Source organism: Sylvia atricapilla, chromosome 3 (assembly GCF_009819655.1).
Source record: "Sylvia atricapilla isolate bSylAtr1 chromosome 3, bSylAtr1.pri, whole genome shotgun sequence".
Classification (NCBI taxonomy): domain Eukaryota; kingdom Metazoa; phylum Chordata; class Aves; order Passeriformes; family Sylviidae; genus Sylvia; species Sylvia atricapilla.
In genome coordinates, this window is record NC_089142.1 from 108,231,005 (window position 1) to 108,256,749 (window position 25,745).

Below are 25,745 nucleotides of genomic sequence, written 5' to 3' on the forward strand. Positions count from 1 at the left end.
CACTGTTCTCTACCCGACTGTATCTGCATAAAATACCATGTTTCGTAGGCAAGCAGCACTATTCTGCTTTATAGAATTCCATTTCTACTTTTAGAAAAACAAAATATAGTTTTTCCATTCTGAGTTCAAGCCTTAGCATGTTTTTGAGCCTGCAGTTGAAGTGCTTGTTGAACAAATCTGAGTTACTGCAATGAATCACAGATATCCTGGAATTCATGCACTCTCTGTAGGGTTGGGACAAAGTGGTAAATAATATTGCCTGAAAGTACTGGGTAGATGGAAGAGATGTTGAAACTTTTTTAGTGCTTTATCACTATATTTTTGGAAATCTGAAGTGTCTAACCTAGGTTATACCAGCTTAGAACTTTTGACTTTTTAATTTGTACAAAGCATTTTGAACACGTGAGAAAAAATGTAAGTACAAGTGAATTCCTCTGGAAAACCTAGTTTTATCGAATGCAAAAGTTAAGATTTCTGGTTTAAAGCAAAAATCATTTGAAATCCAACACTTTGGGCTGATGAGGAATGACTTTTTTTTTTTTTTTTTTTTTTTTTTTTTTTTTTTTTTTTTTTTTTTTTTTTTTTTTTTTTTTCACTTTGTCTGTAAATCCCAGAGTTTGCATTTGACACAACCATCTTTTTCCCCTGGTCACCCAATGGAAGAGGTCACTGTTTCTTCACAGGCTGACCTATAACTGCCCTGGAGGAAATGCTACATTCTGTAGTCTGTCAGAGAGGCTGTGCAGGGCATTGAAGAATGAGATATCCTGGACAATATGCCCTGTTTCCTACAGGGTCTCCCACATCAGAGTCTCCATAGTGACAGCACAGGATTTTAGATTTACAACTTGGTGGGAGTTAATAGGACTTCTGATTTCTGCAGCCTTCTGTGCATGCCTTGTAGTCTTTTTTAAGAACTGGAGTTGCATCATCAAGTTAAGACTGGCTCTTTAAAAGTTATACATGCAAGTCATTAAAAAAATGGTAAATTAATATTATTCTATAGGACAGCCTACATGCATAAATATGCTCTCACACAGGACAATGATCAGAATTCACTACTGAATTGCCTTACTACTCTACCTGCCTCAGCAGATCAGCAGGTCTTGATGAATCAGGTTAAAAAAGAAATAAACACAAGTTTTGGAACAACCCTTAAGTGTAAGCAGAGGATTGAAAAGAAGAAAACAGTAATTAAAATATAAAAATTAAAACTCACCCAAAAAACCCACCACAAAGAAACCATTTTGCTAAAGATTTGGAGAAATCATTAACTCTGCCCCTTTTCTCCTGCCTCCCCTCAAAAATTGAAATACTAATTGTCAGTGTTCTCTCCAAAGGTTTGCAGAAGTTCAGGCCATGTCAGGCTTGCTACTGAAGCTTTTTCTGCTTTTCTCATCCATTTACAAATTAAAAAAAAAAAAAAAAAAAAAAAAAAAAAGGAAATTTTGCATTTCAGTTGTATCCAGCAAACCCCTGTTACACAGCCTTATTATTTCCCTGTTACACAGCCTTGTTATTTTGCTGTGATTTCATCACAATGCAAAATCACTGCATGCAGCCCTTGACCAGCTGACATGAATGTCTGAACTTGACATATAATCAGCTTGGGTTGTTTATATGAGTGAGGGTATTGCCACGTTTATTTTATTGCCATGCTCCGTTTTTCTGGAGTATTATATCTGGATTTAGGTTCTGGCTTCACATCCAGGTGGGAAGTTGTCCCAATGCTCTGTGGACCATCCTTGGGACTTGGGTGGCTTGTGGGGAGTTTTCAGAGGAGGGCTAGAAAGGGAGGAGGAGCAGATTTCTGTGTTCTGCAGATTCTCATCCTTGGTCTTCTGCCTGATTGTGTGCTCCAGTGGGAAAAGTGTTTGCTACTCTGTATCAGCTTCACTTCTCTCTCCAGCCCTGGATGTTAATCACAGTGCGCTCAAGAACTCTTGGCTGCTGAGTTTGGATTTGTCTCCCCCATTGTGCTGAAAGAGAATAAAAAGATGTGTCTGTGTCTGTGCAAATAAAGCAGGGGCTTTCTCTCACATGTTTCCCACCTCTGTGGTGAGTTATGCTAAGGTTTCTGCTTGAATCTACCTTTCTCTTCTTCCTCCTTTGGTGAAGTGCAGTCAGAGACCCAGGAGTTTGAGGTGCCACCTGAAATAAAAGTGAACTTACACGAAAGGTTATCCTGCAATATTTAAATATATCTGAGTTAATCCATGTGATTGAATTTTACAAGCAGAGGTGTCATTTTCCCAGCTTTATTTGCTGTGTGTCAGGGCAGCCTTTGCTTTGCACCAAGTGAGTAGCTCTGGCAAAGCCTTAGGGTACTTTGTGGTGTCTGATGCCAGCTGATTTCCTCATCATTTACAATTTTGCCCTTGTGTGCGTTGGAGACTTGGGCATAGGGAGATAGAACCCTGCAGCTCATTGCTTGTGATCTTTGGGCCTTCTGAGCCATATCCTTGTACAAAATCAAACTTCTGCAATAACATTTTGGCTCAGGCACCACAAGAACTTGCATTAGTTAATAGTTTGGTTGCTTGGGTTTGTCGGTTGTGCCCTCTACCTGTAGTTTTAGGTGGGCAAACCTAAACATAGCTCTGAATTTAAAGATACACTCAAGAGCATATTATACAAATATTGCTTTTACTAGGGAGAAATAATGCAAACCTATGTTTTACGGGGTTTCTTAACATACTCTCTCTCAGCAATGCTTCTGCCAGGAGCCTCCACACAAGCAGAGAACTTCAGTTCTGTTATTAGATTTTTTTTTTAGCTACTCCAATCTCCAGTGCACGAGCATCCCTTCAGTTGCCAAATACGGGAATTGATCCAAAGCTCACAGGAATTAGCAGGAAGCATTTCTGTGAACTTCAATGAAATTCATGTCAGACTTGTTCTTCAGAAAGGCTGTTTTGTTTTTCTTATCTCCCAAAAATGAAACAAGTGACTGTTGCAGGCAGCAGTGATAGTTCTGGAGACCTGAGTCTTCTCCTGGAGGCACACATTCTCTGCTGGCTGATCCACCTGAGAAGTTGTTCTGCCAAATTTGTTCTACCTGCAGCGTTTGCTTTTTGCCATCTTTGTATATAGAAAGTAGGGATTTCCCTGTCACATGTCAGAAGAGGATCTCAATTTGACCCTATTTTAGGTGGCTTTTAAGAGACAAAATTACTGATGTGCAAGTTTTTCTATCAACAGAGTAACATCTCATCTTACATACTGTGAGCAGGATAAGCAGGGTTGTAAATAAATGTACTTTTTAAATTGTTTCAGTAGACCACAAACCAGCAAGTCTTTGACTACAATATGATTTTTCAGCTGTAGAAGAATTGTGGATAGTGGTTTTGGACGAGGTATCCCAGTAATAGCATTTCCTATGATGAATATTCCACCTCTTAAATTGAGTAAGGTAATGTCAGCAGGGAAAGGAACCAGGTTATGACGTGAGTGAAGTTCACAGAGAGGTTTATAACCTTTTAATTAGCACTGGCTGGGAGATAAGCAAATCAGCACTCAAATATGCAAAGTAGAGTGGAAAAATGCCCGTCAGATTTTCAAGTTGCTATTAGGAGGGTTTATTCCTTTAGTTTTTTGATGAGGAACAGCTGTGGGTTGGCCTGGGGTAATCAGAGACAGTAGACAAGCTGGTAGGGTCATTGCTCCTTTGAAATGCTCAAGTTTATGGGGTGTCAGAGCAAGGCGGGTCATGAACTGACTGGGCTGGCTTGGAACAATGGTGGAGTCCCCAAGGGCCCGACCATCAGCTGCCTGAGATCAGCACAACCCAGAAATCCAGTCAGTCCAGGTGGGGATTCGCCCCCCAGCACTTGAGCCTTCTATCTGCCAGATTTCTATCAGCACAAAAATTCCATCTGAACTTCTTTGGGTAACTTGTATGGCTGTTGGTCCTACAATCAACCCAAATAAGTGTTTCTGTAATGGAGAGATTTTAAAATGGCCATGCTGGACCACAACATCTTTGTAAGAAATAAGTAAAGATTGCTGCTTTTCTGCAGGATGTGTCCTGAAAAATATTTTTTTCTTTTGTGTTCTGAAACTGGAGATAATTTTGAAAAAGATATTTTCTATTTTAATTGATATATGAAAGCTAAGTGCTTTTGTCTTTGATTTTTTCACCTCTCCACTTGTGTGGTGTGAATTCATTAAAACTTGTTTGGAATGACTCCAGACAAAGGGCTTGTCCATGAACACCTTTTGGACACGTCTGGACAGAGCAGTCTTTTCTTTCATGCAAAACTGGGCATTTGGGAAGAGACATTTGCAGCAGCTGAGTAAAGATTTGGCCCAGTCTTCTCCAAAATCATCTGTTGTAGCCTTTAGTACCATATCAAAAGCTGAATTTTATGTACACCATCTCAGAATCCTGTTCTCATAACAAAAACCTTAATTAGAGCCTGTTTGCCTTAAAAGCAGATTTATCTTTTCTCTCATGTGCATATTATGTAGAGTTATTTTTCAAATTAGCTGTGGGAATTTGTGTTCTTAAAAGAAAAAATATAGAAAGAACTGAAATCATCCCAACTATTGTTACCAATGATTTAGGATAACATGGTAATTGAAACATCAATTTTATCTCCTATAACTAGTAGGGAAGTTTGCTTATTATTTCTTTTCTCTTGCAGAGCTTCTAGTTTGTGCAACCTCTGTCAATGGAGCTGTGCTAATTTATGTCAGCTGGCCCAATATTTTTGCTTATGATTTCTGCATTGGCAAAACACATATATAATATTGTTTTTCCCAGAAGGTTGGCTGAATACTCTAAAAGCCATTATTGACTAATACTGGGGTTAGCCAAGTAGGACTAGGATTTCTTTCAGTAGTGGAAACATAGATCATTAGGGTGAAACAGATTGCATTTGCTGAAAGAAAAGCTACTTCTGTTTATTTGTGGGGCATAAACATCCCATGGGTCTGTTCAGGGTTATAACAGTGCAAATCCATTAGAGCTGAGTGGAGAATCAATGGCATTATTTTTCAACAGGTGAGATTCACCTGTTCACTTAAATAGTGCCAGGTGGAGAGAACCAACCTTTATAACAAAATTAAACTCCTCATAAACAGAGCTTTAACTTCCCTTCTTCTCTGACTTTGTCCCCAGGCTTTGAGAATGACAGGCACACCTGTACCTTTGTGGTGAGGGAAAAGAGCAGGTGAAGGAAAAATCATTTGTCTTTTTCTCACTGTATTGGACAGACCACGGATGGTCTGAGGGGGAAATTGAATTACACTCGGTTTTGAAAAGTTAACACTTTCTAAAACAAGAAACACAAAGCCTGGCCTTGTTTTGCCAACAAGTGGCCTCAACTTCATTGGTGAATTATCCTCTGGGCATTGCTGGTTTGCACCAGTTTGATCCTGTAGTGCACAAGCTGGCGTGGATGTGGTGCCAGTCAGAGAAAGCAGGATCTGCAGCAAGTAAGAACCCTGGAAGCAGCAAGATCTGCTGGGATGTGGATGGTGATGATGGAAGCAGCTGTGCCAGGTAAAGAAAATCTCAGTTCTAAATCCATCTGAAAATACAGAGTAGCGAGGGAAAGTGATTTTGAGAGTTCTTTACCCTGTTGATTAAATATTTCAGAACAGCATCTGGCTGCAGTCTGGTGTCAGGAATCTGGTTTTGCAGTGGGTAAATCTACCTTATTCTTTAAAGTGCCAGATACTCAGCACACTGGAAGAACCCTCAGCTTTAGTTCGGGTGAACTGCAGTTTCTGTAAAAATAATTCAGGAGAAAGAATGCAGTAATCCTTCTTGGCTGTGACAGGAACAGGTCCAACCATTTCCAGGTCTGCAGAAGTCGGACAGGATTAAATGTTAGAGTCCTAAAAAGACAGCAAGCTGTTTCAGTACATCTTAGTTCCAGGTTTATGAACAGAGGGTTGTGGTTCCAAGGTAAACTCACACATTTCTTACAGATGTGCAGACAGGTAGTTAAAATCTCCAGAAATTGCACACAGCGAGGTTTGGGTTAAGCCGTGTTTTACCAACCTTTTAAGTTAATATTTGAGCATTTCACCTTTGCAGTCTGTTTGCAAATCAAATAGAAAATCCAAATGCAGGCAAGCAGTTGATGCTATTTTGTGAAGGTCACCCACTCATGCTCAGGAAAGCTCTCCAGTTATGATCTCCTTCCTGTAGAATCCTGGGTTTGGCAGACTTTGTGTGGTCGGAGCTCTACTGTTTTTCCATGTGCTCTCATTCTTTTAATCTGCATTTTTTAATGAATTCCTAAATACTGGATACTCTGCCTTTACTCCTTCTGTAGCCTGGCCGGTGTCTCTGGATGACAAAGTGGAACTCAATCCAGAGAAAGCAATGAACATTCTCAGCTGGATTTTTTTTTTTTTTTTTGGGGGGGGGGGGGTTATCTATGCAGTGAGTGGAAGTGGAACAGAGCTGGGCATCTCAGAGATCACTCCTTGTTAGACTTAGAGGTTTCCAGCTTCTCCTGACAAAATGGGCTATTCTGCAGGGAAAATTTAGTGTTGATGTAAAAGGCAAATCCTTCAACATCCTCATCTGAAAATCTGTACTGTGGGTAATTGGTACTGTAGGTAATAAAGTAATTTGACCTTCTTTGAATACTTCAGATCAAACTGCTTAGATGTTTTTCATTCTCCCAGCTGCCCTTTGGTGGCAAGATATCAGTGACATGCCTTTACATGGCAGATGGGTTTGTCTGGAAGACTCTGGCTTGCTTCTGTTTAGGTTTCTCCTACCCTAGCTTTCCATAATAAATGTCTTGCTGTAAATTCTTGGCTGACCAAAGGAGTTTGGCTAGTCCTGACTTCTGGATGCTTATCAAAACCAAAGCTTGAATTTCACCCACCGTGAATCCTAGTCTATTTTTAATGCTGCTGTTTGGAAGCATGGCTCCATGTGCTCTTAATAAAATAGTGGAAACAACATGCAGCAACTTTGTAAACAAACTTAAAAACTATTATTTTATTTTTTTTTAGAGAGCCAACTTATTTGTAAATAATCTACACCAGATGTTGGCCATGACATAAATTCCCTCTATTAATATCTTTTTATATGGCCTTGGACAAATCACAAGTCTGGGCCTTGGTTCCCCAGCCAAGAAAAGGTGTGGTAGCTTCTGAGGACATGAATGCTTCAGGAACAAGGGTTATTTAAATAACTAAGAGACATAATTTATTCTTAGACCAAAGCAATGAGTACTGGAACTAGAAGGAATTAAAAGCATATTTCTAATACTTGCAGAGTGGTAGTTTGTTAGGACTTGTAGTGATGGCGCAGCACGACAGTCCAGTCTGAGTGCTTATATATTTTGGTTTTTTTTTTTATAACGTTGCTTGTAGCTGTGTTGAAGTCACTGGCCAAATGATTAGGGCAGAACTGGCATACTTATGCTTTCAAGTTGGCTTTTCTAGAAAGAAACATGAGGTACACCTGCTTCAAATGTAATTTTTACTTGAGGCCAAGATTTTCTGGAGCTGGAGCCTGATGATGGGTAAGATTTACAGAAAGACTTGAATAGCCTCCCCAGGATATGCTCCTGGCTGGCAGATCCCACTCCATGATGTGTGCACCACAGTACAGATGTGCCTTTACTGCTTTCAGTCTGTATTTCAGGCTTTTGGGGCAGATGCAAAGCTGAATTTTCTGCCTTGTGTGCCTGTTGATGCAAATAAAGAAAGGAGCCTGCATTTCCTGAAGTGTTCAGTCCTATTCACCAGTCCAAAAACACAGCAGGAGAAGTTCACTTCCTGTCTGGGAGATCTTGAGGGGGTTTTCCCTCCCTTCCCAAGACTGAATTCTTGCATTGCAGCCACTTTTTTTGGTGTCTAAGTTGTCTAAGAACTGTTGGGAGCAAAGTTGTTTCAGGTACCTTTGTGCAGTGGTGACATTGAGAGGCAACAGTGGAAAGGAAATATACAATTTTGTAGTCACAAATTGAATCAGATGGGACCAGGTTTTGTGGGTTCTCTGCTGTCCCTCCAGAAACGTGGGCAGAGTTGTGTCCTGTATTTTTGCTGAGCTTTAGGTTTGGCTTCTCCCAAATGCTTTATGGCGAGTTCTGCTCCACCCCCAAATGGGATCTGCAAGGCCTAAAGTGAGATATCAGCAAAACAGAGTCCTGTATCAATGCCTTTTTTTTTTTAGTGAAAGTGTCAGTATTTCTTCATCCTTCATAACAGTTGTCCTGTTTTGTTGCTGAGCATAAAGAGCTTCTGTCTTTTCTTGTGCTAGTGAAAGTATCAAACCCTTATTCTAGTTTCTTTCTGGAGCTGGCTTGGCTTTGATTTCAGATTACTTTGTTCTTGTTGGCTTTTCCAGCACCAAATGCAAAGAAAATCAACAGAGAAAAGGCCAAATGTGTAGATCAGCTGTAATACAAAACTGCCCAGCCCAGAAATCAGCAGGAAAAATGTATCTGATGGAGCAGCAGCTGAGCTGCTCCCCTCCAGTGTCCCTCAAGGAGAGATAAAAGAGCCTCTGGCCTGTCAGGCACAGCTCAAACCCTCCGAGATTTCCCTTCATCCCCACACAAAGCAGCGGGGTGGGCTGTAGCTGCACACCTGCAGCTGTGTTCCAGTTCCACCTTTCTTGTTTTTCCTGCCATGTAGACAATAAATTCAGAAGAAGCTGGTACAGTTCAGAAAACAAGAGCAGTGTCTTATTTCTCCTTTATTATTTTCACATCTGAGGGTCAGGGGGAAAGAGTTGAGGTGCAGGTGGAAAAGGAATGGGTAAGATTTAGCAGCAGGCATGGAAGGGCAGGGCAGATGCAACTCAGTTTCTGAGGACTTTTTGTGCCTGAACTAAGCATTCTTCTAACAGGGAGAATATTTTCCTTCATAATATGGTCTATGGCCATTTTCTTCCTTTCGAACAAGTGCAGTTTATGAAAAGCTTCCACAACCCTCTTTTTTCCATTGTTAAAATGAAACAGGGGTGTCAGTGAGGGCAGCTCCATCTCCACCATCAGAGCTGGTGGCAGGTGGCTCCAGCAAGGGGCTCAGTACCAAAGGATGTATCTCCCTTCCCTGTTTGCTAAATCCTGATTGCTGAACAAATCCAGCCAAGCTTCCTGCACTATTCCTTTACCCTCTTGCAGGACCATGCCATTTTTATTCCTATCACAGCTCCACCCCTCAAACATCTTTCAAGGGCTCTTCCATCTCTGCTCCCTGAAAGGATCAGCTCTGCCCTTTCATTTGTAGTGTTTGCAAGATATGTGTCTAACCTTAAAACAAATTTTATCCAAAGCCTGCTGGATTCAGTGAGTCTTTGGCTCACATTCTGAATTGCTTGATTTCCCCCTTTTCCATTCTACCCACACTCTATGGATCATTATATCCTGACCATTTCTGCAGAATCTCCTTCCCAAAACACATTCATTACTCGTGGTTGAACATACACAGGAGTCATGTAAGAAAAATGCTAATATATCCCCTACTAATGGGATCCTCTATTAAACATACCTTCAGTTATTCTGTGAACAGGCTAAAATTCTGAACACCAGATTGATGCCTGGGATCATCAGATGGTTGCCACTGGCACAGGTTCCCCTTGGATATATACTAACAGGTGAAAATTCTCTGCTTTGCAAACCTGCAGTGGCCCTGGGTATTAGGAAGCAAGTCCATTCTATAAGTAACTTTGTTTTCAGAAGCAAGCCCCTTTTGCACTTTTTGTATCTGTGGTACTTCAGCCTGAAGCAGAAGTTGGATTCAGACTAATTCTGTGGGTTAAGTGGTCTGGACTGAACCTTTTTTCCTCTGTTTGCATATATACACCCATATCTAGCACTGGAGGGACTGGGTTTGCTGTCACTGAACTCCGTTCTCCTGGGTTGAAAAGTCACTTGGTGACTCTGCTTTTAGACCAGGGGCTCAGCCTGTGCCTCAGGCTGCGTTCAGGGAGGGCACATGTGAAATCAGTGAAGGTCTGCAGTAGCCACCACCCAGCAGTTCAGCACACAAGTGCTCTTGTTTGAGTGAGCTGGAGAGTTACAGCCCAGCTCAGGGAGGAGAAGAATGAGCTGGCTTATCCCATGGACCGACCCCTTCCTTGGGGAGGGAAAGTGTTCACCAAGTATTAACATACATGTGTAATTTGAATTATTTTTCAGTGTAATTTGCAGACTTTGCCACACTCCGTACCTCAACGTTTTCAGGAAATCCAGCCTTTTATACCAAAACAAAAATGTAGGAAAAACTTCCCCCTTGCCCTCACTTATTTCCACCACCAACCTCCCTCTCAATTTGGGCAAACAAAAACATTCAGGTAAAACTTTCCCAAATGAGCTTTGTGACTTGAGGGGGAAAAAAAATGTAATTACTATGTTCAAGGAAAATAGACATTTTCCTCTAATTAAAAATCCAATTTTCCATGGGCTGAGGGGAACATGAAGTTCAACATCTCTAGTCGTATACTTGAAGTGTGGGGGAAAAATTGCACAGAAGGCAGATGTGTGAATGAGCAAGCAGAGACAGATATATTGGGTTTTTTATGCTGCACATGCATGGGCTGCCTTCTGCTTTTTAACATCCCTTTGAAATGGTACTATTTGGCTTTTTCCTCCTTTTATTGTGGAGTTTTCTCCCCTTTCCTTTCCTACCCATCTTTAGATAATTCAGAAAAAATGTGAAAAAGGCAAGAAAGGGAAGTGCGGGTAAAATTCAGTTATTTTTGATTAATTATTTAGCTTCTTATTTTATCTGGAAACTTTCAGCAAAGCCTTCTCCTCACTCCTGTGATGGAAATCTATGTTTGCCACGTGTAGCTGTGCTAATCCAGCATCTTGCTGCCATAATAGTCTGTCTGAAGTTCCAAGTAATTCAAAGGAGGGAGTTGGGCTCTGAAATGGCAGAGCACAGATAGAGTCAGGTGAAGAGGGGAGTGAGCCCAGGATCCGGGGGATGAGCACGGCTTCCCTCCATCCTGCTGTGTGCGCTCAGGGCGAAGAGCAGGCACACAAAGAAGGTTCTGTAGCTTTCACAGTGCTTGTCCTCTTTCGGGGTGGGTTTTTTCTTTACTGCTTTGAAGGCCTATTTCATGGGACACTTCACAGAATCAATGCAGCTCATCAGCAAATGGGTGCTATGTGCACCAGGCCTGTGACAGGGCAGGCATTTGTTTTCCCTGCATGTCAGGGGCTTTCAATCCTGTCCCAACACTGGACGGGTTGTCCTGCTGCACATCACAAGAGGCTTTTGCATAACCTGAATTTTGTGCAGTGAATCAGAGTTTATTCTATAGATTCAGTTGGTGCTTATCTCAGATTAGAATCCTGGCAGAATATTTTTTAATTCTGCCAACATTCAGGCCACAACCGATTAACAAGCATCAGGTGCTAAAGTTCTGAGATGAAGCTCCATCCATGCCAAGGCTTAAATTATCTTCTTTTCTATTTATTTTTCCTACACAACTGAATGCATATAAAAGCTTGGGTAAATGCCCCATTTTAGAGTTTGCAGCTAATGTTTAAAATGCCCAAAGCAGGAGCTCTACAGGGTAGGCTTTGCTGTGTAAATTAAACAGCCACCCCTTTGATAACCAGTAGTGCATAGAAACTTAAATAGGAGAAACGTGCGCAGACAGGCTGAGGCAATGCCCAGGTGTCCGTGCCCTGTGTTTGGCAGGAGTTTTGCCTTTTGGAATCACCCTTGGGCTTTCCAATGTGATGGATCAACCCCCAGCAGCCCCAAGAGATCTGAATGACAAAACACAAAGATGATCTAGAAGTAGCAATTTGGGGGGGTCTCACTCTTTTTGGTTCCCCCTGCCTTCTGAGCCTTTCTTTTTACCTAGCCCTGTATCAGTACCTTCTCTGTGGTTTTCGCTGACCTGAGCATGAGGCAATCAAAATGAGTAATGATACAGCTTTTGATCTCTGTCTCGTCTGCTTTAATGTCTAATTGCTTGGAGATCTCTCAGTATGTTTTATTTTGCTGTATTTATTTTTTACGTTGCCTAGGTCAGTAGCAGTGTGATATCACTTAGAACCTCTAGGAACTGCTGTAATATAAATATCAGTAAACAGAAATGTGGAAAAACAAGAAAAACTGGCCTAGAAATGGGCCCAGGCTGGAATTTGAAACTCATGTGGTTCCTGTGGTTTGCTGTTGTCTAGGGAAGTGACCATGATGTTCTGTTGGCCCAGCTCTTGGGTCAGATCTGCTTTAGACTTTTGTGTATGACAAATGTGAGGGTTTCTTTTTTTCAAATACTTTTCTAGGACTCTAGAACAGAGATACCAACTAAACACACTCTCACAGGCAGAGTTATCTTGCACATGGAACTGATGTTAATTTGCTGTTTGACTTTTCTTCTCTGGGAGGATTAATTTCTGTTGTGTTCTTGGCACAGCTTTTTATTACTGCCTTCTCCTAAGTGTAGATAATGTTGCCTAAATTTAAGTTAAGGAAACCAGGCCCAGGTAGTACACAGTCAGGGGGCTGTACCTTAATTAATGGACAAATCAGTTCACGTTAACTGATGATCTGGTCTCAGCCACATTTAAATACTTTGTTTCAAATGGCTTATAAATTGCTGGGTAGTAACAGGCTAAGGAGTGAAGTCTGCATATCTCTGAACTTTGGTGCTCTGTTTCTGTCCCTCAGCAGCACAGTCTGTCTGAAAATGAGGATAACATCGCGCTGACTACAGAACAAAGTAGTAGTAATGGGGTTTTAAGCCCACATTTTTCAGTATGTCTGTGTATAGAAGGCCAGCAGGAAAACTTCTGCCCACGTTTATACATATGCAGCCCAAGTCTGCAGTTAACTGAGCGCAAAATACTGTCCTGAGTACACAAATGTATTACGAAACATGTGTGCTTTATAAGGATTGTACTACTGGTTTTCAGCATGGTTTTATTTAATGAAAGTTAACATGATCTATGGTAATTATTTGTGCAGTTATGAGGCTTTGTTGACGTAAGCATGCAGTCATGAACCCGCTTCTAGCACATGGTTTTAATTTTTGCTTTGTTACTTTCACGATTTGACACTCTTAGCCAAATAAAATATTTTTTGAGAATTGATTAATGAACATTCCCTGATTTATAACAAGACTGATTTATAGAGCATTAATAAAGAATAACAAAGTTTACCCTAGGATGACTTAGGCTTTCATTTCTGGTAGCTTACTAATGGGGCAGGTGGCAGAAGATAGCGAAAACACTGTCATTGAAAAGGCACGGCAAAATTCCAGATTTGTTCCACAGGAATCCAGGAATGGCAAAACTCTTACTTTGTTTGCTCATATTTATGCAGTCCTGCCTTTTAGGTGGCTGCAGCAGGTCTGGAGTAATCTGCTGTGGAAATAGCAGCTCTCATTCTTTCAATACTGTTTTCTAGCCTAATAACGTAGGTGGCTTGTGGTGGAAGGGAGCTAAACTCGGTATCTTATGAGCTGCCACCTTTGCAAACCGGCTGTGTTGATGTCTGCACGTGTGCTTTCACCCAGATGTGGAGAATTGGGCAAAATGAGACACCTCATGGTCTTCAGAAAATCAATGCATTCTGCATCTGGCAGCGCAGCAGGACGAGTAAAAGGCTGACAGCTTTCTGGCATGCTCCCTCTAAAAGCATGGTGTTTGTGGAAATGTAATTACATTTCATAAAAGAAAAGGAATTACAACAGAATGGAAAAGAAACACCAACTTGGTTGACACAAATAAATTATCCTGTAAGAATAATAACCATGTTAGTATTGATTATATGATAATTCACACTGTAGTTCTGCTCTCCGAGCATCTTGTCAACTTAGCTATGTAAAAATCCATTATTGTGTTCTATTTCTTCCTGCAGCAATCAAATTTTTGCCTGAATTTCTCTGTGTGGCGCTTGTGCCAGAGAACCAGCTTCATTTGTTTGCATTGAAGATTTAGGGAAATGTGATAGTGTGACTTCCTCCACGTGCCTTTTGACTGATCAAGAGCAATACCTGATTTCAGCTGCAAATGAGTTTTCTCTTGGCTCAGGGGTAAAAAATTATTCAAGTGTCTCGTGACTCAGGCTCTTCCTCAGTTTTCTCATGGTCAACAAGGAAGATGCAGCCATGAACTGTTTCTTGAGGGCAGCAGGTGGTTTCTCCAAGCTAAGCTGGACCATCCACGGCCCAGCTGTGGGAACAGGGATTTATTCCATGTCTCAGTTACTTGCATGCCAGCAGAATGTCCAGTTCCATGGTGAAGTGTATTCCTTAACACTGGTTTCCAAGTTTTCCTCTGTTCCTAAGGAGGGATCATTCCACTAAGCCTGCTGATGCAGCCTGATCTCCTACAGTGGCACTGTAACTCTCAGGTGTTAGCCTGGTTCTGTGCCATCAGAATCCTGGATTGCTGTGATTTCTAGCTTTTCCATATAAACCTTTGGAGGTGGAAAATCAAATGTCAGGGAGAAATGGAGAGATGAAAGAGGATACATGTTTGGATCTTTGCTGGAAGGCTTATATCTGAATAGAGGTAAATCAAAGCCTCAAAGCCCTTGAGTAGGTTTTGGCTGCTCAGAAGGGTTAATAGTGACGTGGGGAGGAGCTGTTTTCAGGGATTGGATCCTGAAATGGCTTTGCATCGGGGTTCATTAGGCAGCAGCCATGTCTTCCCAGAGCACTGATAGCTCAAGGAAGTAACTCAGGCTAGTTGCTGATCCTTGAGTCCAGTCCCAAGAGCTTCTGTTTCCCAAGAGAAGCATCTGAGCCCACAGCTGTGTTACCCAGGCCCCACAGCATCTACGTGGGTGTAGCTCCTGGTGTCCAAGGATCTGTAGCACTGCCTGATGGAACAAGGATTACAATTGTCAGCATAGCAGGACTCTACTTTTCATCTTAAATTGCAAAACTTTGCTATAAGGGGCTATTGTCCCCTTACACATGTTGCCTTGCTCTCTTTGGCATTAAATTCTCCGAGCAGCAGTGGAATAATAAACTTCTGTGTGTGTATTCTGCATTAGTCCCTGTTCAAAGCTTAAGACGCAGCCTGGAAGTAAGCCAAAAACAATGCGAATTAGTGGATCTGGGTGATGTTCAGTTTTTTGTGGTTTGGGTTTTTTTCCTTTATTTAATTTTTTTTTTTTTTTTTAATAGCTACCCCAAAGAGTTGCTTGCTCGGATTTGGGGATGGTATCTCCTGTTTGAGTTGGTTTGTTCAGCAAAATTGGCATGTGAGGAGAGGCTCAGAGAGCTTGTAAACACACTGTAGTGCTAAGAGAGGAACAGAGATACAAGGTGCTAACAGATTTCAGGAATAACGCTTGGGAAAACAGAGTTCAGCTTGACCTACTTCTCATTAGCTTTAGTCTTCAAAAACCTCAATTATTGTTTAATTTTCTGGAGTGCTCAGAAAAGCTTTTGAAGCTTTCCATATAGATCAGGAGAAAATGCCTGAAAATCTGACAGTTGGGTAAAGAAAAAAGTGTAAGATGATCATTAGTCAGAACAAGTTAAATAATTAAAGAAAAACAGCCAAAAAATAAAATTAAGAGGTTCTGCATCATCAATTTTCCTAATAGTAGTTGCAGTCCATGTTAAGGAGTATCACACTGAAATCCTTTTCCCTTGCTGTTTGATAACAGGGGAGCAATAACATGCTAAATAACATTATTCTATTATTAAAAAATATGATTGCAGATTTAAAATATTATGTGGTTGTCTTCTCAAGGTGTTACCATGGAATGGTCACTGGAAATAGCAGACTTTATGGATGGGAATCTTTTCACAGTCGCTCGGTATTCCTGCCAGAAGTCACTGCCCTGAGCACTGTGTCTGCTGCCACTGGGACCTCAGCTTCTTTAGAAATGAAAATAGCGCATCTGCTAGCCAGAGACAGGCTTACCACCTCACTAAAAGTGCAAACATTTATTAGAAAACTGTAAAAAGTGTCTAGGTTGCTTATTTAATTTGCCGCACTGTGAAAATAATCCTGGTGACTTAGATACAATGGCATAGGAAAGATTAGAAATGTGATGGGGTTTTTGCTGATGCAGTAATTTTTGAGTGAATGGAATGGACGAACCAAGGGAGTCAGAACAGCTGAGAAACCTTAAGTAGGTTGTTTTCAATGCTGTGTTACATCTCCCCCAAAGGCAGAGTTGATCCAAGGCACAGTGGAATCGCCAAGAAAGCTCTGAGTCAGCAAGGCTCTGAATGGCTGTTGTGTCAGACAAACCCAACCATATGAAAGCACTCAGACAAATACGCAGTTGTTAGCACATGAAGAGTTTTGATAAGAAAGATAAATTTCTTTATATGCTGTGCTGAGGCCTCAGGAGATCCCAAATCCATGCCTTTCTGAAACTGTGTTACTTCAGTGTTGTACTTGGGCTACATCTCTTCAGCCTTACCTGAGCATGCCCCTGGCAAACCTGGCTTGTGCAGGATTGAGAAAGGCATTTCCAGGCGTGCCTAAGCCACGTGTGGCAGCACATGTCCTGGGCAGGAAGGAACCGGGGACCACAGCCTGGTGTAGTTCCTTCCAGTGAGCTGTCCTCAAGCATCTCCAATAACAGCTGGCAGTGTGAGCTGCCACAGAGGCAGGCATAGATAAGGATGAGCAGGCAGCTGGGAGAGACATTCTGTCCTCTTTCACAGAGAGCTGGAGATGCACAGAGGCATTTTTAGTGCCCAGCACTGATCCTGGGGAGTGATGGTATGAGTGTGATCCAGAATTACAACCACCAGTGAAACACAGGAGAAAGAAGAAAGGATTGATGAGGAAATGCAGGAAAGGATGGGTTATTTAAGAGAGAAAAGAAAGAAACTGAGAGAAATGAATTAACTGACAGGCACACTCCAAGGGCCTGCAGGGAGATATTAGGTGGGTGCTGTGTTTCTGCTCTGCATGTTCAGGGTGGTGCTGTCCAGCTCAGTGCTGGCCTCTGACTACCCCCGTGTCACAAATAGTGCTTACAGCACCTGTCTCTGTGTGTATGCAGTTATATACATCACCGAAATCCACTTCATTTTCCTCCTTTTTCTTTCACTGCTGAAGCTGGGTGCAGGGGTGCAGAGCTGGGTGAGAAGCAGCTCTCAAGGGTAGACAGCTCTTCCCCCTTTCAGTCCGTGTGGTGCCATGTACTCAACGGCACAGGGACAGTGGGAAGCACAGACAGGGCAAGTGCCTGACACGTCCCTGAAGTTCTGGAGTAGGGACCTCAGCATTCCAAATTCTCTCTGGGTGTTGTGCAGTTCTCTTACGCTTCCACAGGCAGGGGGTGTATCCAGCATTCCAGTTTACTGGTGGAGAAACTCAGACAATCTGTCCTGTAAGTGAAGGTCCCAGGGGCAGCAAGCATTGTGTTGAACAAAAACCTGCTCCTCAAGCAATGTCCAACGTTGCCTTCTGCTAAAGCCCGGGTTTGGTGAGTGAGCTGTGATCTTCCAGGTGTCACTTTCTCTATCCCCACCCTTAAGAGACCTGTTTCCCACTCCGGAGTAATGCTGTTCCTTGGCTCTTGGCATGGAGCACTGAAGACATCCGGTGGCTGGTTGGGCTAATGGCAGGTGAGTGAGGAGGCCTCGCTGAGGTTTTATGCAGCCCGAGGTGCTGCCCCACATCGAGTTAAAGTCTCGTGTTGCAGTCACTAACCAAGGCTGGGAGAACACAGCTCCCACGTGCAATTCTGTGTCCTACTCCATGGGGAAGGAGTTACTGAGCTGTCCCAGCCTCTGTCTTTCCTATATTCCTGAATTTAGTCATCTACAGAGGCAGCTGGGGAAGAAATGCCAGGGTTATTATATCTTAAATCCTTTCCCCTGCGGCTCTTAAGCAACAGCCCATGAGGATTTCTTCTTGAAAGTTGGTAACCAGTGGACCAGACGCTCTGGTCTTCCCCTCTGGGACTCACAGCTACAAGTGCTACCAGTGACCTTTGAGGACTCTCTAAAAAAACACCAAACGGTGCACTGCTTTCCCATAGAGCGTCACTGTGGAAACTACAGTCTTTCTTTGTGCTTCATTCATTTTCAATTTGGCCAGGCCTGCCACTGATATATGGACAAATGAGGAAGCGGCACAAGAGAAAAGAATACTTGACAGAGGAGACCAGCAAATAAAAACTGTTGTGTTGTGCTGTCAAGCTCAAGTGTGAATGGTGCTGCACCTGGAGAGGCCGGACAAAAGGGCTGCATTCATGCCCAGTCCCTCGTGTGTGGGAAGCCAGCAAGACCTAAAGGAGCTGCCGTGTCAAGAGCGTGATTCAGGAGACCTTCCTTGTTTGGGATTAATCATATAAAAGGGAGGCATGAGTAAAAATATCCTGTTCACAGGAGTATCCTGTGGGCCGGGTGTATGTATTGATCTTCGCTGAGCAGTGCTGGGGAGGGCTCCGAGACATCTGGGAGATGAATCATCCCCAGCCAGAACTGGAGCAATTAGCTACATTTAGACCAGCAAAAGGCCTTGAAAGGTGTCTAATTGAGTGGCTTGCAACTGCGCCAGGAAACAATGTGGATTTGACAAGAATCCCACAATTAATTTCTGTATTGACCTAGTGGGACACCATTTGCTCATGTGGACAGATTATCCTAGATAACTAATTCAATTCTTACAGCATCCACTGCCTATGTAAGTGTTTTGTTAACTGGGAGCAAAGTAAAGGAGATAGTTAATGGCAACTCTTTCTTGTAGCCCATTATTAAATCTGTGACATTTAAAGATAAAACAGGGGGCTTTGGCAAGGTCAAGGCCCACATTTCTTGGGACCATGAAGCTTAAAGTTCTGCCCTGGCAGTCCCAGTGGTTTAGAACCACTGTGTTAAACTACTTTAGACATGCACATATGTCCTCAAGGACAAATTCAGGGGCTTAATAAAGGAAGACATGTCAAATACAAAGTACAGGTATTAAGAAAATAGAAACAAATTGGGTTCTAGGTAGGTGTGCAAACTTAATTTCCCAGAAAAATAGCAATCATTTCCTTTATAAATACAAAAAGTAAAAACTTTTGAGCTTACTTTAAATGTTTTTTAAACATCAACCTTCATTATATGGAATTGCAATATAAGTATTAAAATTCCTGCTTTTAGTGTGACCAAAAATGTGATGGTTGGACCTGAGAACTTGTTGGCAGATTATGATTGGCAAGATAAAGCCAGAATTAATTTGTGAAATCCAGAGCTTTGCAATTTATTAGCAATTATCTCTGTGTGCCTGTGTGTGTCTGTGTGTGCAGCACTCCCCAAGAGGAACAGCTTTTATATAACAAGTTGATAAAATAAATATCAGTGTTCTGGGGAGAAGGATCTAACTTAATAAGCAGGGAGGCAGAAACAGGTTCTTTTAAATGATGCTGACTTTTGTTTTTCTTGTGGTTCTATTAGAGGAACTCTGCATCTTAACTAATCACGTTGGAGCTTTTCTATTCAAACCCTTTTCTGAACAAAAGAAGTTTGTATAAAATCAGCTGTTATGGAGCAGAGTCTTAAAGATGCTCCTTCACCATGGCCAGATGCAGAGCTGGGCTGCAAAGAGTGCAAGTTCCTTTTGGGCAAATGGATACAGACAGGACACAGCTCGAGGTCTGAGCCAAATTACAAAGCCGGAGAGGACTGCTCTTGTGATAACTTCCAAGGGAGGTCCCACTTATATAAGGGATGGCTTGTTTTCTTAGATTCCTAAATGCCAAGAAGCACAGGGGATATCTTTCCTCTCACCCCCATCAGACTGAATGGAAACTCTGCTAGACCTCATGGGACTCATCCCTGAGTCTGGCTTCAGTTCTGCCAGCTCAGTAATCTCTGCCTCTTGCTCAAGGCTTGTGGCAGTAGTTATGATTCAAAATAGCTCCATGTTTTACTCCAGGGAGTAGAATTAGGCAGGAAGGTTAGTCTGATGACAGAAGAAGGATTAACAGGATTATTGATTTATGGATTGTACCTGAAGCAATTACAGATGAATATGTGGCAGATGCTTCAAGGTTTAAAATCATGCCTACTTCACAGCTTGCAAAAAGCTCTGAGTCCTCTGGCCAAGTGCTCTGCAGCACCTAATGGTTGATGATGTTCCCTGCTCTCTTCGGGGTGGTTTCAGCCCTGAGGAATTCTGGAACCAGACTGAGAATTGAAGGGGAGGCTAAAGAGCGAGCTGAAAATCTGACCCCTGCCCACCCCAGGATCTGCTGAACAGCTTCTCAGTTCGGTCTGAGTGTTCTGCTCTGCTGGAGAAGATGATAAGGAAGGAGGCACAAACAATTTTACAGTTTTTCAAAGAGAAAATCCATGTTTGATTTTGATAGGAGTCAAAACCCTCAAGGAAGGGATTCAGGTTTGGAGCAGTTTGTAAGCAGAAGATCATGGGAATGCCACTCTGGAGCGTTTTGCAGAAATTGCAGTACAAAGTGGCAAGGCCAGAACAGACAGCAGGAAAGGCTGGAATGCTGCTGCATTCACTCATGTTTGCCAGGAACTCCTGACTAGATAAAAACTACTCTGAGCTGAACAAATGCTGAATTTAGCTGCATAAGTAGATAGGCTGTAATTTTTCCTTTCAGAGGTTCTTTTAAGGTACTACAGCTTTCTGTCAAAGGAGATATTTCCATAAAAATATGTTCATTCGCCCTTTTTCTCTCCCCACCTACCCCAAAAATTTAAAGCATCCAACACTCAAGAAACAAACAAACAAGAGCAGTTCTTGGGTCTTGCATTGCTTTTCGTTTATTTGTTTAGCTTTCATTTTAAAATAAATAGTTTCATCTACCAGGGTCAAAACAACAGAGCTGCTCTAGAGGGGAATAATCCCTTTTCCTGATTCAAGTGACTCCATTAAGAGGTTATACAATGGAATAGAACACAACACAAAGGTTGCTTTTATGCCATCCCTAATACATAAGCTTAGAAAAGGAAATCAGAGTGATTCCTGGGACAACTGGATGAGCCCCAGAGAAGAGGATGGCAGCTCTTTCCCGCTGGAGGGAGCGGGAGCTCTTCCCCGAGGAGTGACTGACAGCAAGAGAATTTTGGGGCCAGTAGCGGTATTGTGATGTCATTGTTGTGTTGGGGATTCCATTTGCAACACATGGTGAAGTTGCTGTTGACTCCAAGCAGTTTGTTTGCAGCCACAAGAGAAGAAATTAAGGATGAAGCAGCCTGAACTTGTTGGAGTCCACTGAGGAGCTGAGGCACTTGGCCCCTAAGCCAAATTTCACCCTTAGCACAAGTGATCTTCTGTAATGCGCAGAGCTAACGTGATGTCAGAAAAGTGTTTGCAACTTATTTCCAGTTATTTATTTTAATTATTAAAGTGAGGGCTGGGAGGTTTTGCTTGCTTGTTTTTTAAGCAAGCAGTTGTAAGCTGAAGTTTAGTGGAGCTAAGTGAGGGCAGCCAACCGAGCAGATGTTACTGCTGGACACAGCAGGAAAGTTTCATTTCATCGGGCTCTGGCAATGTGGTGGCAGAGGGTTGTCAGAATTTCTCTTCTATCCAAGCAGGTTCCAGATTTCTTGCATATCTTAAGAAACAAAACCAGTGCTAGGAACTCATATATCCAGTTGATGAGTGTCTAGTTAATACAGTGATAGATGTCACATAAAGGGTCTGGCAGGTTTCACTCTGCTGGATTTCAGAAGGACCTTCCCTGTGGCTGCTGCGGCCTCTGGACGTGGTCCCCAGCTCTGTGGTTAGCTGGGCTGAGGACACACGATGAGTAAGAGGACAGATTGTGCAAGATGTTCTCCATGCTTCTTCCCAGGAGGAGAGAAGGGATGTGATCTTGTTTGACTTGGGTAAACGAGCAACCCAGTTATTTTGCCATGAGGACAAAGGCTGAACTTGGGTTCGGAAATGACAACAGTTCTCCTGGAAATCCTGATGAAAGAATCAATTCTTAGGTTCCCTCTTCTTCAAGATAGTTCTGCTGGCCTAGACTGTTCTACAAACTGTGTTTTAATGGATCCAGGAAAACTTTGTTGTCCTTCCTCCTTCCCAAGAGGAGTTATGGGAAAACGCTGGAGAATAAGCAGTTCCCATCTACTTAGCATGCCTTGTCTGTGGGCCAGCCAAGGAAAGCTACCAAGCCCACCCATTTAAGTTAAGAATGCTCTCCTGTGTGAGGTGGTAACTCAAAGTACAGCATGAACAAACTTTACAGGGAGAAAGTGTTTAACAGGAGTTTTCCCAAGGCCTTTGGAATTTTGGAGGAAACATTAAAAATAGGTCAGTTCTTTCTTTCACAAGGAGATGATGCCTTTCTGTAATACTACTAACTGAGCTTGTTTAGGTGAAATAGGAAATACAAGCTAAAACAATCCCCTTTTGATCACTCATTCTAACAGCTGTGGATGTGACTGTAAAGCTGTGGGTTTGGTCAATAGTTGTGTGGATGTTTGTGATGATTTCTGTTTATCCTTCATGTACAGGAAGAAATATCCAGGAGCACGTGTGGTAATATTCCTGCACTCTTGGTAATGTGAGACCTCCTTAAAGCAATCTGTTAAATCTTAGCGGAGAAGGGGGAAGAGACCATGGCTTTCTGTGTGTGAATTATGAGGTGTGTGGATTAGCAAAGGGAATATTAACAAGACTTTACTGTACTACTTCACACAGTGTATTAGTTGTTCCGTCAGTCTTACTGCTGCGGGAGGTCACTGAGGCAGATGTGTGAGTGGGCTGGGAAATGGGATGGGTCACTCTTCTGCCACAAGAGTTGAAATTTCCTTAAACCCGGCATCTGGTTGCTTAATCCAGGGCATGAATTAATGGCTTTGATTAAAAAAATTCTAGATATTCCTCAACTAGTGCCTTCATAGTCAGGTATCTGAGTCAAGGTGTTTCAGTGTAACTGTCATTTTATCTGATGGTTTTGGCAAACTTGACAAACAGCTTTTAAAAAATAACACTTTTGGTTTGTGAGTCCTATATGATGCTCTTTACTGTGTTCCTACACATCTCCTGGAAGTTCTTACTGAGTTTAGACCTGATAGAGCTGGGGGCTGTCCATTGGTGGGTTTAGGAGCCAAATTCAAGCTGCACATCTTCGAGATACCTTCCTAGAGATGAATCCCAAGCTGTGCTCCAGAGGCTGTGCTGTTCTCTGTAAGAGTTCACATACCTCTAGCACAGGCCTTGCTCAACCCATAGGTCCAACTTCTCTGACCTACTCTGAGGCAGCTTAATGGGAATCTGTATCAAATAACTGGTAATGATGGCTGTGGGGGGAAACAAAATTATTTGCCTGACAATTGAGTCATCTTTGTTTCATCTTCCCACAGCTATTAATTTGCTTAAATTCCCCGCATCCTTTGTATGGCAGTTGTCCTCCCACCTCTGCTATTGATTCCCATATGTTTCTACCTCTGGACTGGAAGTCCACTTGCATACAGTTGGATTCTTTTTCTTCTTTTTTTTTTTTTTTCCTTGCTGCCGGGAAAATGATTTTGTTCATGTAGTTAATTTATTGTCCCTTTTCACCACATGAGATCATCCACTTCCAGATGTCTTTTTGAGTAGCTGTCAGTGATCCAGTCCTGTCTGAAACTGGCACCCAAATCTTCCACACAAGGAAAGAAGCATGTGTTGGAAGGTATCGTCATCTGTTCGTTAGACACAAGTAATCTTTCATGTGCTTGGCGTTTTTGTCCTACAATTAGACTCCTCTCTTAAAGATAATAACCTAATTATAGGCTTTGCTTCAGCAGTTTAGTGGAATATGCTGGTGAATCATGGGTGAAAGGGGCAGAGGAGCATTCTGCAGCTATGCAGGCCAAAAGCTGGGATATGACAGTCAAGCACTGCTCTTACCTTTTCTCCTCGATTGAAGTGCTGTTCCTGGGAAAAGCTTCCTCCAAGTGCTTCCCTGAAGACTAAAAAATGCATTAAATGAGTAATTTCCCTGCACTGTTTATACAAATTGCTGTATACTGTAGCGTGGATCTCCTGAAAAAGAAATGTGCATCATCTGTCTCTGTGGAGAACTTTTCAATATAAAAAGAAAGGGCAGACAGAAAGGGGTTACCCAGCAGTGCCAGGAAGAGAACTCACCTGTCCTGTCTGCAGGGGCTGGTTTCTTCTGGGGTTACAGGTACAAACCCTGACCTGTGGGAGGAGGAAGAGTGTGGTTGTACACATTTCTCTGGCAGCTTTAGAGCTCATGAGAGAAATACTGATGGAAAGCACCCTGCAATGGCCACAAAGTGAGACCTAGGAGGGAATGTAGGTGTGACTGCAAATGCTAAACTTCACTAATTGATTCAGAAAATGGACAGGCTGCACACCTTCCATTTCTTTTGTTTTCAGTTCCTCTATTTCAGCTCTTTTGCTTCCCTGGATACATACTAGCTTTCCAATACAGGCAGAGAAATGTTAGGTTCTGACTTTTATGTCCAGGTCTGTCTTTAGCCAGCACTACCTTATCTTTGTTCTGGATTGCTGAGGTGTCCAGCTTTCACCTGTGAATGCCTCCCTTCAGGGTTTTCCTTCCTTGGCTGCAAAAGTAGGCCAGAGACCTGATTTTTGTCTCTTTAAACTGTCCTGATAGATCTGGGCACTTGTTACTTAGACAATAACAAATTGCCTAAATTCAGGCTTCAACTGACAGCTCTTGGCAATTTCTAACCACTCCTACTTGAAAATATCTACATTTTTCCAGCTGTTCTGCCCAGTACACACTTTGGCCAAGATTACATTTCTGAGAAGGTATATCCTCCACGCACTGTGTAATGCAGCATTTATCACTGGAGATAAAACACATTTGGGCTTTGTCTTCTGATAACACACTCTTAAGCAGGCCAGATCCTCACCTGATAGAAATTAAAGTTGTTCTGTGCAGATCCATGGAGAAGTGCCAGTTGACTCTGGTTAGGTCATATCTGTGCATTATTAATCAGGGCTCAGATAATGTTGTAGAAACGTTGTTCCTCAGCCAGGAGATAAATAGCTAAATAAGATATAAACCAGTAATGAGTGCAGTAGGCCAGAAATACTGATGTGGAAATGTCTGAGCTGTAATTGTTGGCTGTGAGAGAGTTTGATTTCCTAGAGGCCAGGTGGTACCTCCAGGCACAGGAGGTTAGTGCTGGGATTTAGGGTCAGCAACCCCTTGCAGGCAACATCAGGAGTGAAATCTTAAGGCTTGTCTATGCCTGGAAATTACCCAAAACAGTTATTCCATAGTATCTGGAATTGCTATTTTGGTGTGTTTCCAAGTGCAGACTGCTTTGAAATGCTAATGCTAGAAGCTGTTTAGCTGTTATTTACAGTAAGAAACAAAGATAACAGCCCACTAGACGCTTGAAGGAATGGGGAGATCTTTGGAATTAAAAAAAACATGGGGTGGCTTTTTTTTAGTTACAGACAGGGTCTGACGATTGCTGGTTTGCACAAAGGGCAAGACATTTTCTGGTTGTGCTCTGGAAGATGAGGTAGCTGTGTAATGAGGATCGTCTACTGTGAAACAAAGATCTTTGTGCACAGGCTTCTGCAGAAAGAGGGATAATTCTCTTCTTGTAGCAGGTAGGACAATTAGTGATGAGACTAAATTGCACCCAAAAGGGCTGAATAGCAGGTGGAAGTTTCTGCTTTACAGACAGGACACTGCCAGGCTGTCTGCCAGGGAGACTCCATATGCAAGAACTGCACAAAATTGAAAAAAAAAAAAATTGAAAATAACCTTTTAGATCAATGCAGGGAGAGCTGAAGTGTGCCACTTCTATCTTCTGGATAGTTTCTTGGAAACTTGAACTTGAATGGGCATAAGAAACAAATTCCAGCAAGATCCTCCCTTCAGCCTGAAGGAGGGCTCTGGAATGTTTGGTCCAT

The 25,745-nt window shown here is 42.3% G+C and overlaps 1 long non-coding RNA gene across 1 annotated transcript in view; it reads left to right on the forward strand.

Annotated features, from left to right (window-relative positions):
* Positions 1–530: 530 nt before the first annotated feature.
* Positions 531–25,745, forward strand: part of LOC136358516 (uncharacterized) — a 247,808-nt gene continuing 222,593 nt past the window's right edge. Inside the window, exon 1 of the long non-coding RNA XR_010743139.1 lies at positions 531–599. This is a non-coding gene — a long non-coding RNA (uncharacterized lncRNA). The remainder of the gene's footprint in view (positions 600–25,745) is intronic.